Here is a 16,009-nt window from a genome sequence, read left to right as displayed (position 1 = left end):
ATGCTTACCTGATAAATTTATTTCTCTTGTAGTGTGTTCAGTCCACGGGTCATCCATTACTTATGGGATATATTCTCCTTCCCAACAGGAAGTTGCAAGAGGATCACCCAAGCAGAGCTGCTATATAGCTCCTCCCCTCACATGTCATATCCAGTCATTCGACCGAAACAAGACAAGAAAGGAAAAACTACAGGGTGCAGTGGTGACTGGAGTTTTAATTAAAATTTAGAACTGCCTCAAAAAAAGACAGGGCGGGCCGTGGACTGAACACACTACAAGAGAAATAAATTTATCAGGTAAGCATAAATTATGTTTTCTCTTGTTAAGTGTGTTCAGTCCACGGGTCATCCATTACTTATGGGATACCAATACCAAAGCTAAAGTACACGAATGATGGGAGGGACAAGGCAGGAACATTAAACAGAAGGAACCACTGCCTGTAGAACCTTTCTCCTAAAAACAGCCTCCGAAGAAGCAAAAGTGTCAAATTTGTAAAATTTTGAAAAGGTATGAAGTGAAGGCCAAGTTGCAACCTTGCAAATCTGTTCAACAGAGGCCTCATTCTTAAAGGCCCAGGTGGAAGCCACAGCTCTAGTGGAATGAGCAGTAATTCTTTCAGGAGGCTGCTGTCCAGCAGTCTCATAGGCTAAACGTATTATGCTACGAAGCCAAAAAGAGAGGTGGCCGAAGCCTTTTGACCTCTCCTCTGACCAGAATAAACGACAAACAGAGAAGAAGTTTGCCGAAAATCTTTAGTTGCCTGTAAGTAGAACTTCAGGGCACGGACTACGTCCAGATTATGCAAAAGACGTTCCTTCTTTGTAGAAGGATTAGGACATAATGAAGGAACAACAATCTCTTGATTGATATTCCTGTTAGAAACAACCTTAGGTAAAAACCCAGGTTTAGTACGCAGAACTACCTTGTCTGAATGAAAAATCAGATAAGGAGAATCGCAATGTAAGGCAGATAACTCAGAGACTCTTCGAGCCGAGGAAATAGCTATCAATCAGAACTTTCCAAGATAAAAGCTTAATATCAATGGAATGAAGGGGTTCAAACGGAACACCCTGAAGAACTTTAAGAACCAAGTTTAAGCTCCACGTAGGAACAACTTAATCCTAGCCAAAGCCTGACAAAAAGCCTGGACGTCTGGGTTCTCTGCCAGACGTTTGTGTAAAAGAAATAGGAGCTCACCTGACATGTTGAAGCCTGCTCCAAAATAAACTCTTACTATTGACTACAGGACTCAGCCTCCTTTTTCCTCATTCTAAAAGAATAGACAGAGCAGAAATCTGTCCCTTTAACGAACTAGCGGATAAACCCTTTTCTAAACCTTCTTGTAGAAAAGCCAATATCCTAGGAATCCTAACCTTACTCCATGAGTAACTCTTGGATTCACACCAATATAAATATTTACGCCATATCTTATGGTAAATTTTTCTGGTAACAGGTTTCCGAGCCTGTATTAACGTATCAATAACCGACTCCGAAAAACCACGCTTTGAGAGAATCAAGCGTTGAATCTCCATGCAGTCAGCCTCAGAGAAATTAGGCTTGGATGGTTGAAAGGACCCTGAATTAGAAGGTCCTGCCTCAGAGGCAGAGACCATGGTGGACAGGACGACATGTCCACTAGGTCTGCATACCAGGTCCTGCGTGGCCACGCAGGCGCTATCAGAATTACCGATGCTCTCTCCTGTTTGATCCTGGCAATCAGTCGAGGTAGCAACGGAAATGTTGGAAACACATAAGCCATGTTGAAAACCCAAGGGGCTGCTAATGCATCTACCAGCACCGCTCCCGGGTCCCTGGACCTGGGTCCGTAACAAGGAAGCTTGGCGTTCTGGCGAGACGCCATGAGATCCAGCTCCGGTTCGCCCCAACGAAGAATCAGTTGAGCAAACACCTCCGGGTGAAGTTCCCACTCCATCGGATGAAATGTCTGGCGACTTAGAAAATCCGCCTCCCAGTTCTCCACGCCTGGGATGTAGATCGCTGACAGATGACAAGAGTGAGACTCTGCCCAGCGAATTATCTTCGAGACTTCCAACATCGCTAGGGAACTCCTGGTTCCCCCTTGATGATTGATGTAAGCCACAGTCGTGATGTTGTCCGACTGAAATCTGATGAACCTCAGTGTTGCTAACTGAGGCCAAGCTAGAAGAGCATTGAATATTGCTCTTAATTCCAGAATGTTTATTGGGAGGAGTTTCTCCTCCTGAGTCCACGATCCCTGAGCCTTCAGGGAGTTCCAGACTGCACCCCAGCCTAGTAGACTGGCATCTGTTGTTACAATCGTCCAATCTGGTCTGCGAAAAGTCATTCCTTTGGAATGATGAACCCGCGACAACCACCAGAGAAGAGAATCTCTGGCCTCCTGGTCCAGATTAAGTAAAGGGGACAGATCTGAGTAATCCCCATTCCACTGACTTAGCATGCATAGTTGCAGCGGTCTGAGATGTAGGCGCGCAAATGGCCCTATGTCCATTGCCGCAACCATTAAGCCGATTACTTCCATGCACTGAGCTACTGATGGGCTTGGAATGGAATGAAGGACACGGCAAGCATTAAGGATTTTTGATTACCTGGAGTCCGTCAGGTAAATCTTCATCTCTACAGAATCTATAAGAGTCCCTAGAAAGGGAACCCTTGTGAGTGGGAACAGAGAACTCTTTTCCATGTTCACTTTCCACCCATGCGACCTCAGAAATGCTAGAACTATCTCTGTATGAGACTTTGCATTTTGAAAACTTGACGCTTGTATCAGAATGTCGTCTAGGTACGGAGCCACCGCTATGCCTCACGGTCTTAGTACCGCCAGAAGCGAGCCCAGAACCTTTGTAAAAATTCTCGGGCCATAGCCAACCCGAAGGGAAGAGCTACAAACTGGTAATGCCTGTCTAGAAAGGCAAACCTTAGGTACCGATAATGATCTTTGTGAATCGGTATGTGAAGGTAGGCATCCTTTAAGTCCACTGTGGTCATATACTGACCCTCTTGGATCATGGGTAGGATGGTTCGAATAGTTTCCATTTTGAACGATGGAACCCTTAGGAATTTGTTTAAGATCTTCAGGTCCAAGATTGGCCTGAAGGTTCCCTCTTTTTTGGGAACCACAAACAGATTTGAGTAAAAACCTTGCCCTTGTTCCGTCCGCGGAACCGGGTGGATCACTCCCATTACTAAGAGGTCTTGTACACATCGTAGAAATGCCTCTTTCTTTATTAGGTTTGTTGATAACCTTGACAGATGAAATCTCCCTTGTGGAGGAGAAGATTTTAAGTCCAGAAGGTATCCCTGAGATATGATCTCCAACGCCCAGGGATCCTGGACATCTCTTGCCCAGGCCTGGGCGAAGAGAGAGAAAGTCTGTCCCCCACTAGATCAGTTTCCGGATAGGTGGCCCTTTCTTCATGCTGTTTTAGGGGCAGAAGTAGGTTTTCTGGCCTGCTTGCCCTTGTTCCAGGACTGGTTGCCTTTCCAACCCTGTCTGTAACGAGTAGCAGTCCCTTCCTGTTTTGGAGCGGAGGAAGTTGATGCTGCTCCTGCCTTGAAATTACGAAAGGCACGAAAATTAGACTGTTTGGCCTTTGATTTGGCCCTGTCCTGAGGAAGGGTGTGACCCTTACCTCCAGTAATGTCAGCAATAATTTCTTTCAAGCCGGGCCCGAATAAGGTTTGCCCTTTGAAAGGAATATTAAGCAATTTAGATTTAGAAGTTACATCTGCTGACCAGGATTTAAGCCATATCGCTCTGCGCGCCTGGATGGCGAATCCGGAGTTCTTAGCCGTTAGTTTGGTTAAATGCACAACGGCATCCGAAACAAATGCATTAGCTAGCTTAAGGGCTTTAAGCTTGTTCATAATCTCATCCAATGGTGCTGTGCGAATAGCCTCTTCCAGAGACTCAAACCAGAATGCCGCTGCAGCAGTGACGGGCGCAATGCATGCAAGGGGCTGTAATATAAAACCTTGTTGAACAAACATTTTCTTAAGGTAACCTAATTTTTTATCCATTGGATCTGAGAAAGCACAACTATCCTCCACCGGGATAGTGGTACGCTTGGCTAAAGTAGAAACTGCTCCCTCCACCTTAGGGACCGTCTGCCATAAGTCTCGTGTGGTGGCGTCTATTGGGAACATTTTTCTAAATATCGGAGGAGGGGAAAAGGGCACACCGGGTCTATCCCACTCCTTGCTAATAATCTCTGTAAGCCTTTTAGGTATAGGAAAAACGTCAGTACACACCGGTAACGCATAGTATTTATCCAGCCTACATAATTTCTCTGGGATTGCAACCGTGTCGCAATCATTCAGAGCCGCTAACACCTCCCCTAGCAATACACGGAGGTTCTCAAGTTTAAATTTAAAATGTGAAATTTCTGAATCCGGTCTCCCCGGATCAGATCCGTCACCCACAGAATGAAGCTCTCCGTCCTCATGTTCTGCAAATTGTGACGCAGTATCGGACATGGCTCTCGTGTCATCGGCACGCTCTGTCCTAAACCCAGAGCTATCGCGCTTGCCTATTAACTCAGGCAAATTAGATAATACTTCTTTCATAACATTAGCCATATCATGCAAAGTGATTTGTAAGGGCCTTGATGTACTTGGCGCCGCAATCTCACGCACCTCCTGAGCGGGAGGCGAAGGTACTGACACGTGAGGAGAGTTAGTCGGCATAACTTCCCCCTCGTTGTCTGGTGATAATTTCTTTACCAGTAAAGACTGACTTTTATTTAAAGTAACATCAATACAATTGGTACACATTTCTATTGGGCTCCACATTGGCTTTTAAACATAATGAACAAGTAGATTCATCTGTATCAGACATGTTTAAAACAGACTAGCAATGAAGGCTAGCAAGCTTGGAAAAAATCTTTCAATAAATTTACAAGCAATAGAAAAAACGCTGCAGCGCTTTTAAAAACACAAAAAACTGTCACAGTTGAAATAACAATGAACTAATTCAGTTATAGCCAACAATTTTAACAGTAAATGTATGAATTTAGCAGAGGATTGCACCCACTAGCAAACGGATGATTAACCCCTCAATACCCAAAAACGGATAATCAATTTATGATTTAACGCTTTTATCACAGTCAAACACACTGTCACAGGTCTGCTGTGACTGATTACCTCCCTCAAAAATGAATTTTGAAGACCCCTGAGCTCTCTGGAGACGTCCTGGATCAAGGAGGAAGAAGCAGGAAGACTGTGCTAGAATTTAAACTGCGCAACAAGGCGCTAAAAAAAGGCCCCTCCCACTCATATTACAACAGTGGGAGACCTGTACAACGGTTTCTATGCAGAAATATACGTTAGCCATATGGAAAAAAATCATGCCCAAAAAGATTTATCACCAAAGTACCTCACAAAACAAATAACATGCCAGTAAACGTTTTAAAAACAACTTTCCAGTGTTAGGCAAAGTTATCACTAAGCCTGCTACCAGTCGCTTCTACTGCAGTTAAGGCTCATACATTTATTTAAGTATTAAGAGTATTTTCTCAGTCAAATTCTAGTCCCTAGAAAATAACTCAACTGCGCATACATTTATCAGCCTGATACCAGTCGCTACTACTGCATTAAAGGCTGTACTTACATCATATGGGTAACAGCAGTGTTTTCTTAGTCAATTCCATTCCTAGAAAATATTACTGCCCATACCTCATTTGCGGGGGACCCCGCATGCTATTCCCTTTTCTGAAGTTACCCCACTCCTCAGAATGTGCGAGAACAGCCAGTGGATCTTAGTTACGTCTGCTAAGATCATAGAAAACGCAGGCAGATTCTTCTTCTAAATACTGCCTGAGAGAAAAAAAAGCACACTCCGGTGCCATTTTAAAATAATAAACTTTTGATTGAAGAATAATTAGGTAAAAAACTCCTATCTCCTCTCGCGACCTCCTCCTTTGTTGAGACTTGCAAGAGAATGACTGGGTATGACATGTGAGGGGAGGAGCTATATAGCAGCTCTGCTTGGGTGATCCTCTTGCAACTTCCTGTTGGGAAGGAGAATATATCCCATAAGTAATGGATGACCCGTGGACTGAACACACTTAACAAGAGAAATGTATTTCATGATTCAGCTAGAGAATACAATTTTAAAGAACTTTCCTATTTACTTCTATTATCTAATTTGTTTTATTTTTCAGATATCCTCTGTTAAAGAAAGAGCAATGCACATGGGTGAGCCAATCACACGAGGCATCTATGTGCAGCTACCAATCAGCAGCTACTGTGCCTATTTAGATATGCTTTTTAGCAAAGGATATAAGGAGAATAAAGCATATTAGATAATAGAAGTAAATTAGAAAATTGTTTAAAATTGCAAGCTCTTTCAAAATCATGAAAGAAAAAAATATGGGTTTAATGTCCCTTTAAAGCCAGTCATCATTTTAAGCCATTACAGAAGCCAGCTGGTAAAGTTCTGCCTCTTTATACAGGGCACCATCTTGTCACACACGTATTGTTGCATCCTGTGACAGAAGCAGTGCATTTTCACAGATCACTGACGCTGTTGACAGCTGTACCTTACACTTTAGATCAGCTCACAAAATAGAAAGCAGAAGTTACATTTTTGCAGTTTTTACAGTTTAAAAGTTACATCATTTAAAAAAGCCCTCAAGAATATAGAGAAATGCAGCCATTGCAAAAACATACAACTCCCACTCTGTATTGTGCATGCTGAACTGAAGCGCACAATACGGCTTGTGAAGAAGACAACAATATCACCGATTTGTGAATCTGCACCACTTCTGTCACAGGGAACAAGAACACTTAAAGGACCATAATACCCAAATGTTTAAACACTTGAAAGTGATGCAGCATAGCTGTAAAAATCTGACTAGAAAATATCTCCTGAACATCTCTATGTAAAAAAGATATTTTACCTCAAAAGTTCCTCAGTAGCCACCTCCCATTGTAAAGGATTTCTAAGCAGCATTTTAGTGTGTCTGTCCTAGGACAGCTTAGGGGATGAGCCTCGTGAACTCTCATATTATTTCACCAATCAGGTAAAGGAAGCTTACTATGAAATCTCATGAGAGTTAAGTCAAATCTCATGAGATCACAGTAAGAGTTCATGACCTCAGCACTGCTGATGCTGATTGGCTGCTCTTCATTTCTTTTTATTTTTACCTGCAGCTGGGAGCAGGTGAAGTATAACTTTTTACACAGAACATACTCTGCTAAGCTGAAGAGATTGTGAGGTAAAATATCTTCCTTTTTTACATAGAGATGCTCAGGTGATATTTTCCTGTCAGCTTTTTACAGTTATACTGCATTAGTTTCAAGTGATTTAGCATATGAGTATTATGTCCCTTTAAATGCCAACACGGCAGTGCCCAGTGTGAAGTTCTCTAACCAGTACTTGCAAAGGGTTAAAATAAGAGAATAGCTTTGAAGAGAGCTGCAGGCACATGAGGAAACAATAGCATGGTGAGTAGTAACCATGTTACTGTTGTTGTGCCCAGGAGTTTAAGGTCCCTTTAACTCCAAATAGTATTGTGCATATTACAATTACATAACATACAGATTAATTATATCTCCAATAGCAAAACATTTTGCTGAGTGCAGAATATCATAAAACCAAAGAGCAACATTACTTTCAAAGGAGTAATGCAAATGTGAGATGATAATTAAAAAGGAGATCCCACTGACTACATGTGTGTGTGTGTGTGTGTATATATATATATATATATATATATATATATATATATATATATATATATATATATATATATATATATATATATATATATATAAAAACGAGTGTATGCATGAATTTATGTATGTGCTTATAAAATTCAGTGCATTAAAGCATTTATCGGATGTTGAAATGCCAAGTGATTCTACACTTGAAGGACCAGTAAACATAGATTTGCATTATTAACAAATGAATAAAAAAGTTGTGTAGATTTTTTTTCGGACATTTCAAAGTTATATCTATGTTCACTCCTGTATCATGTGACAGCTATCAGCCAATTACAAATGCATATACATAAATTCTGTGGATTTTTGCACATGCGCAGTAGGAGCTGGTGACTTAAAAAGTGTAAATGTAAACAGACTGAACATTGTTAATGGAGGTAAATTGTAAAGTTGTTTAAAATTACATGCTCTATCTAAATAACGTTTATTTTTTACTTGAGTGTCCCTTTAAAACTACCCCAATTCCTTGGATAAGTTTGAGATATTAATGACATCACTAAGCACTTCACACAACACCTTTAATAAAATATGACATCCATCATAGATGTAAACATCTTGCATATACATTTCTTTAAAAGGTTAAAAAAAATGATAATTCAATACTAGTAATTGAATGACTAAAAAGATTATTTTACTATAAAAAACAAAATGTCAAAACAAAATTATATCAGGAAAATACTGTAAAACATAATGTATGCTTACAAGATAAATAATTTTACTTCTGGATAGTGAGAGTCCACGGCTTCATTCCTTACTGTTGGGAAATAGAACACCTGGCCACCAGGAGGCAAAGACACCCCAACCAAAGGCTTAAATATCCCTCCCACTTCCTCATTACCCCAGTCATTCTGCAGAGGGAAGAAGGAAAAGTAGGAGAAAAATTGGGGTATAAACAGTGCCAGAAGAATAAAATAAATAGGGGACCGCTTATAGAAAAGAAAAAAAAAAAAAAAACGACGGGGGCCGTGGACTCTTCCTATCCGGAAGGAAAAGAATTTATCTGGTAAGCATAAATTATGTTTTTCTTCCTAAGATAGGGAGAGTCCATGGCTTCATTCCTTACTGTTGGGGAAACTATACCCAAGCTCCAGAGGACAATTAATAAAAAAATGGGAGGGAACAAAAAGGAAGAGGTGGAGCCTATTCTGAGGGCACCACAGCCTGCAAAACGTTTCTCCCAAAAGCTGCTTCCAGGTAGCCGCCTTACAAATCTGATCCATAGAGGCCTCGTTCTTAAAGGCCCAAGGGAAAGCCACTCCTCTAGTGGAATGAGCCGTTATCCTCTCAGGAGGACGATGTCCCGCTGTCTCGTAAGCTAAGCGGATGACACTCCTTAAAGGGACAGTCTAGTCAAAACTAAACTTTCATGATTCAGATAGGGTATGCAATTTTAAACAACTTTCCAATTTACTTTTATCATCAAATTTGCTTTGTTCCCTTGGTGGTATTTTTAAAAAGCTAAACCTAGCTAGGCTCAAACTGATTTCTAAACAGTTGAAAACCGCCTCCTAGCTCAGAGCATTTTGAAAGTTTTTCACAGTTAGACTGTGCTAGTTCACGTGTCATATAGATAACATTGTGCTCACTCCCGTGAAGTTATTTAGGAGTCTTCACTGATTGACTACACTGCATGTCAGTCAAAGGCACTTAGATAAGGAGGCTGTCTGCAAAGGCTTAGATACAAGGTAATCACAGAGGTAAAAAGTGTATTAATATAACTGTGTTGGTTATGCAAAAACAGGGAATGGGTAATAAAGGGATTATCTATCTTTTTAAATAAGAAAAATTTTGGTGTAGACTGTCCCTTTAAGCAAAAAGATAGGGAAGTCGAAGTAGCCTTCTGCTCCTTACGCTTCACCGAATAGACAACAAAGAGGAAGATTGTCTATACTCCTTAGTAGCCTGAAGATAGAACTTCAAGGAGCAAACCACATCCAAATTGTGAAGAAAGCTATCCTTCGATGGAGGATTAGGACACAAGGAAGGAACCACAATCTCCTGCGATATGACACAACCTTAGGAAGAAAACATAATTTAGTACGTAAAACTGCCTTATCTGCATGAAAAAAAAAAAATCGGATAAGGGGGCTCACATTGCAAAGCAGAGATCTCAGAAACTCTGCGCGCAGAGGCAATAGCCAATAAAAAGAGAACCTTCCAAGATAACACAATGTAGAGGCTCAAACAGAACCTGTTGCAAAACCCGAAGAACAACATTTAGGCTCCAAGGAGGAGCCCCACATCTAAACACAGGTCTGATCCTAATCAGAGCCTTAACAAAGGACTGAACGTTTGGAAGCTCAGCCAGTCTCTTGTGCAATAAAACCGACAGGGCCGAAATCTGTCCCCTCAAGGAACTAGCAGAAAGGCCCTTCTCCAGCCCATCCTGGAGAAAAGGTAAGATACCTTGTGGTAGATACAGCGAGAAACTGGTTTATGAGCTTGAATAATAGTATCAATGACACTCTCAGAGAAACCTCTCTTGGCTAAGACTAAGTGTACAATCTCCTTGCAGTCAGCCTCAGTGAATCTAGATTTTGATGAACAAATGGACCTTATATCAGCAGGTCTCTGCAACTAGGTAACTTCCACGGAGGAGATGTGGACATCCCCACTAGATCTGCGAACCACGTCCGTCGCGACCACGATGGAGCAATCAGGATTACTGATACCGCTCCTGCTTGATGCTGGCCACCACTCGAGGAAGAAGCGGTAATGGAGGAAAAAGATGAGTTTGAACCTCCAGGGCACTGCTAGTGCATCTATTAGATCCACTTGGGGATCCCTCTACCTTGACCTGTACCTGGGTAGCTTGGTATTAAGATGAGACACCATGAGATCTATCTCCGGCGCCCCCCACTTGCTGCAAATCTCTGCAAACACCTCGGAATGGAGACCCCATTCCCCTGGAAGGAAGGATTTCCTGCTGAGAAAATCCAACTCCCAGTTGTCCACACCCACAATGTGGATCGCCAACAGCAAAAAGCTGTGGGCCTCCGCCCACTCCAGAATCTCAAATACTTCCTTCATCGTCAAGGAACTTCTCGTTCCCCCCTGATGGTTGATGTAAGCCACCGAGGTTATATTGTCTGATTAGAATCTGATAAACTGGGACGAACCCAGAAGTGGCCAAACCTTCAAGGCCTTGAATATTGCCCGTAGTTCCTAAATATTGATCGGAAGAGAGGACGACTCCTGTGTCCACAACCCCTGTGCCTTCCTGGCACTCCTAACTGCTCCCCATCCAGATAGACTTGCGTCCGTAGTCACAATCTCCCATGATGGTCTTAAGAAGCATGTCGCTCGGGACAGATGATCTGGACAGAGCCACCAAGAGAGCGATTATCTCGACCGGCTGTCTAATACAATCTGTTGAGACAGATCTGAATGATCGCCATTCCACTGCCTCAGCATGTACAGTTGTAAAGGTCTGAGACGGAACCTGGCAAAAGGAATGATGTCCATGCAGGACACCATGAGACCAATCACCTCCATACACTGAGCCACAGAGGGACTCAAGGAGGTCCGGAGGGCAAGACATGCCGAAGTTAGCTTGCAACGTCTCTAGTCTGTTAGAAATATCCTCATGGATATGGAGTCTATTATAGTACCCAGGAATTCCACCCTGGTACTTGGGATAAGAGAACTCTTTTCCAAGTATATCTTCCATCCATGTGATCGAAAAAGACTGAGAAGGGACTCTGAGAATTCTTCCACAAGACGAAAGGATGGTGCTTGCACCAGAATATCGTTCAAATATGGAGCTACTGCAATACCCCGAGTTCTGGCAACGACTAGAAGAGCCCCCAGAACCTTTGTAAAAATTCTTAGAGCAGTAGCTCGGCCAAATGGAAGAGCAATGAACTGGAAGTGTAGGTCCAGGAATGCAAACCTCAGAAAATGAAAGTGTTCCCTGTGGATTGGAACATGATGGTAAGCGTCCTTCAGATCTATAGTGGTCATAAACTGGCCTTCATGAATTAAAGGAAGGATGGACCGTATCGTCTCTATCTTAAAGGAAGGGACAATGAGAAATTTGTTTAAGCCTTCTTCTTTGGGACCATGAAAAGGATTAAATAAAACCCCAAACCTTTCTTCGATAGGCACCGGGACAACAACTCCTAAGAAGGATAGATGCCAAACGCACCCTAGAAAGGCATCCTTCTTTTCTGGTCTGGTAGACAGATTCTAGAGAAGGAATCTGCCCCTTGGCGGATGAGATTTGAAGCCTATCTTGTATCCCGGAGATACCACATCCAGGACTCATGGATCCTGTACATCTTTGAACCAGGCATCTGAAAAAAGAGACAGTCTGCCCCCTACACGATGACTATTTGTTTTTAGCAGGCTTATTATTCTGTTTGGATTTATTCCAGGACTGAACCGGCTTCTAAGTACTCTTGGGTTGCTCGGGCTTGGAGGAGGATTGTTGTAGTTGGGATTTGTCAGAACAAAAGGAATGAAAATTAGAAGATTGTCGTCCCTTAGACTTGTTCTTATCTTGCGGTAGGAAGGCACCCTTGCCTCTGGTAACCGACAAAATAATGTCTGGACTAGGCCTGGACAAAATAAAATCTTTCCCTTGAAGAGAAAGGATTCATATCCACAGACCAAGACTTCAACCAGAGCGCCTGGCGGGCTAGGACTGCAAAGCCAGAGGCCTTTGCATTTAGGCGATTTGCATCACAGATAAAAGAATTAGCAATTCTCTGAGCTTTAAATCTGTCTTGAATATCCTCGAGGGGAGACTCCACCTTACTTAGTTCTGACAAAGAGTCGCACCAGTAGGTAGCCGCTCCGGCAACTGCAGCCACCAGTTTTAACAAAAATCTGTATGTTGAAACATCTTTCTCAGAAATGTTTCCATTTTATTATTCATCGGCTCTCTGAACGAAGAACTAACCTCAAAAGGTATAGTAGTACCGTTTAGCAAGCGTAGAGATAGCACCATCCACCTTAGGAATGGACCCCACAAATCCAGTTGAGAGTCTGGGACTGGGAATAACCTTTTAAAAGTAGACAAGGGGGAAAAGGAAGAACCAATTCTTTCCCATTGGTTCTTAATAATGTCTGCCATCTTAAACGGCGCAGGAAAAGTCAAAGGAACTTTTTTGACTTTGTAAACTCTGTCTAATTTAGGTATCATAGGTTCCTTCAGGCAGCACGGCCTCTGGAACCTCTAACATAGACAGAACCTCCTATAATAAAAAAACGCAAGTGCTCAATTTTAAATCTAAAGGACGGTTTAGACGCTAAGGACTCCGACCCAAAAAGTTCACCCTCTGAAGCTACAGAGGTTAACTCATCATCTGATAACTGGGACATAATAGCTAAATTCGATAAATATTTAGATGACTCCGGGTCAGGAGAGCTATGTTTAACATTTCTCTTGCGTTAGTTAGAGCGAGGTAATGCACTGAGGGCCGCAGACAACGCTGTTTGTAACTGCACGGCAAAGTCCGCAGGAAGAAGGCCCCGTCCAGATGGAGGATAAGATGTGCTACGGGGAACTGCATGTGGAGTGGATAATGTAGCAAGGGTAGTAATCTCACGGGACGCAGAGTCCTGAGAGGTAAACGACTCAGAGGGACTAAGAGCCTTAGCAGGCTTGTCTCCCTTAGACTTCATAACTGTGTTAAGGCATGTGGAACATAATTGAGTGGGCAGGAAAACTACGGCCTCCTCACAATATAAATAGGTATGATTTAGTACAGAAAGAGTAACTTCTAACACGTCAGAGTCCTCCATAGCTCAGGTTATATCCACAGGAGGACACAAATAAAAAGTTTTTTTATTATAGAAAACTGCACCTTTATACTCCCAATGGCTGGGCACTCACCACCTCCTAGACCCAGACAGTTAACAGAGGAAACGCTCTCCTCAGGTTCAAGTCTCAGCCGGAAAGGAGGAAATGAACATAGACCACACATGGAGTGCAAGACAGTACTTCCCCTGTTATTACAAGTACAGAAATTAATAGGAGCTGTGCAACACTTTCAAAAATTAGTGAAACTTAAAAGTGAAACCTGTTTGTTCCAGCCAAAAACAGACAATCAGCCCAGGAAAAAAAAAATCACACATGTAAATAATACACTGATTAATTAACCCCAACTATTCAATAAATCAGAGGTAAAAAGTATATTAAAAGGGATAATAAACTCCAAAAATGTTATCACTTAAAAATATAGATAATACCTTTGTTTACCATTCCCCAGTTTTGCATAACTAACACTGTTATAGAAAACAGAATTTATGCTTACCTGATAAATTACTTTCTCTTGTGGTGTATCTAGTCCACGGATTCATCCTTTACTTGTGGGATATTCTCCTTCCCAACAGGAAGTGGAAAAGAGAGCACACAGCAGAGCTGACCATATAGCTCCCCCTCTAGCTCCACCCCCCAGTCATTCAACCGAAGGTTAGGAAGAAAAAAGGAGAAACCATAGGGTGCAGTGGTGACTGTAGTTTAAAAATAAAAAACCACCTGTCTTAAAATGACAGGGTGGGCCGTGGACTGGATACACCACAAGAGAAAGTAATTTATCAGGTAAGCATAAATTATGTTTTCTCTTGTAAGGTGTATCCAGTCCACGGATTCATCCTTTACTTGTGGGATACCAATACCAAAGCTTTAGGACACGGATGAATGGAGGGAACAAGACAGGTACCTTAAACGGAAGGCACCACTGCTTGTAAAACCTTTCTCAAAAAATGGCCTACGAAGAAGCAAAAGTATCGAATTAGTAAAATTTGGAAAAAGTATGCAGCGAAGACCAAGTCGCTGCCTTACAAATCTGTTCAACAGAAGCCTCATTTTTAAAAGCCCATGTGGAAGCCACTGCTCTGATAGAATGAGCAGTAATTGTTTCAGGAGGCTGATGGCCAGCAGTCTCATAGGCCAAACGGATGATGCTTTTCAGCCAAAAGGAAAGAGAGGTAGCGGTCGCCTTCTGACCTCTCCTCTTACCAGAATAGATAACAAACAAAGAAGTTGTTTGTCTGAAATCCTTAGTTGCTTGTAAATAGAACTTTAAAGCACGAACCCACATCAAGATTGTGTAACAGACGTTCCTTCTTCGACGAAGGATTAGGACACAGAGAAGGAACAACAATTTCCTGGTTAATATTCTTATTAGACACAACCTTAGGAAGAAAACCGGGTTTGGTACGCAAAACTACCTTATCTGCATGGAACACCAGGTAAGGTGAATCACACTGTAAAGCAGATAACTCCGAAACTCTTCGAGCAGAAGAGATAGCTACCAAAAACAAAACTTTCCAAGATAACAGTTTAATATCTATGGAGTGTAAAGGTTCAAACGGAACCCCTTGCAGAACAGAAAGAACTAAATTCAGACTCCATGGCAGAGCCACAGGTCTATAAACAGGCTTGATTCTGACTAAAGCCTGACTAAACGCTTGAACGTCTGGTACCTCTGCCAGACGTTTGTGTAAAAGAATAGACAAGGCAGATATCTGTCCCTTTAAGGAACTAGCTGATAATCCTTTCTCCAATCCTTCTTGGAGAAAGGACAAAATCCTGGGAATCCTAACCTTACTCCATGAGTAACCCTTGGATTCGCACCAAAAAAGATATTTTCGCCAAATCTTATGGTAGATCTTCCTGGGGACAGGCTTTCTAGCCTGAATCAGGGTATCAATAACCGACTCAGAGAAACCACGCTTTGATACAATTAGGTGTTCAATCTCCAAGCAGTCAGACGCAGAGAAATTAGATTTGGATGTTTGAAAGGACCCTGAATTAGAAGGTCATGCCTCATTGGCAGTGTCCATGGTGACACAGATGACATGTCCACTAGGTCTGCATACCAAGTCCTGCGTGGCCACGCAGGCGCTATTAGAACCACCGAAGCCCTCTCCTGCTTGATTCTGGCAACCAGAGAGGGAGGAGAGGAAACGGTGGAAAAACATAGGCCAGATTGAAGGACCAAGGTGCTGCTAGAGCATCTATCAGCACCACCTGGGGATCCCGGGACCTGGACCCGTAAAGAGGAAGTTTGGTGTTCTGATGGGACGCCATCAGATCCAATTCTGGAGTGCTCCATAGCTGAGTCAGCTGGGCAAATACCTCCGGGTGGAGTTCCCACTCCCCCGGGTGAAAAGTCTGACGACTTAAAAAATCCACCTCCCAGTTGTCTACTCCTGGGATGTGAATTGCTGAGAGATGGCAAGAGTGATCCTCCGCCCATCTGATTATTTTGGTTACTTCCATCATTGCTAGGGAACTCCTTGTCCCGCCTTGATGATTGACGTAAGCTACAGTCGTGAT

The 16,009-nt window shown here is 42.4% G+C and overlaps 1 protein-coding gene across 1 annotated transcript in view; it reads right to left on the bottom strand.

The window, feature by feature from the left end:
* REPS1 (RALBP1 associated Eps domain containing 1) overlaps positions 1–16,009 on the bottom strand; it is a 704,997-nt gene that overhangs the window by 606,316 nt on the left and 82,672 nt on the right.

Source organism: Bombina bombina, chromosome 4 (genome assembly GCF_027579735.1).
Source record: "Bombina bombina isolate aBomBom1 chromosome 4, aBomBom1.pri, whole genome shotgun sequence".
Classification (NCBI taxonomy): Eukaryota; Metazoa; Chordata; class Amphibia; order Anura; family Bombinatoridae; genus Bombina; species Bombina bombina.
Note: the sequence above shows the minus strand (reverse complement) of the source record. Positions and strands in the feature narration are given on the sequence as shown.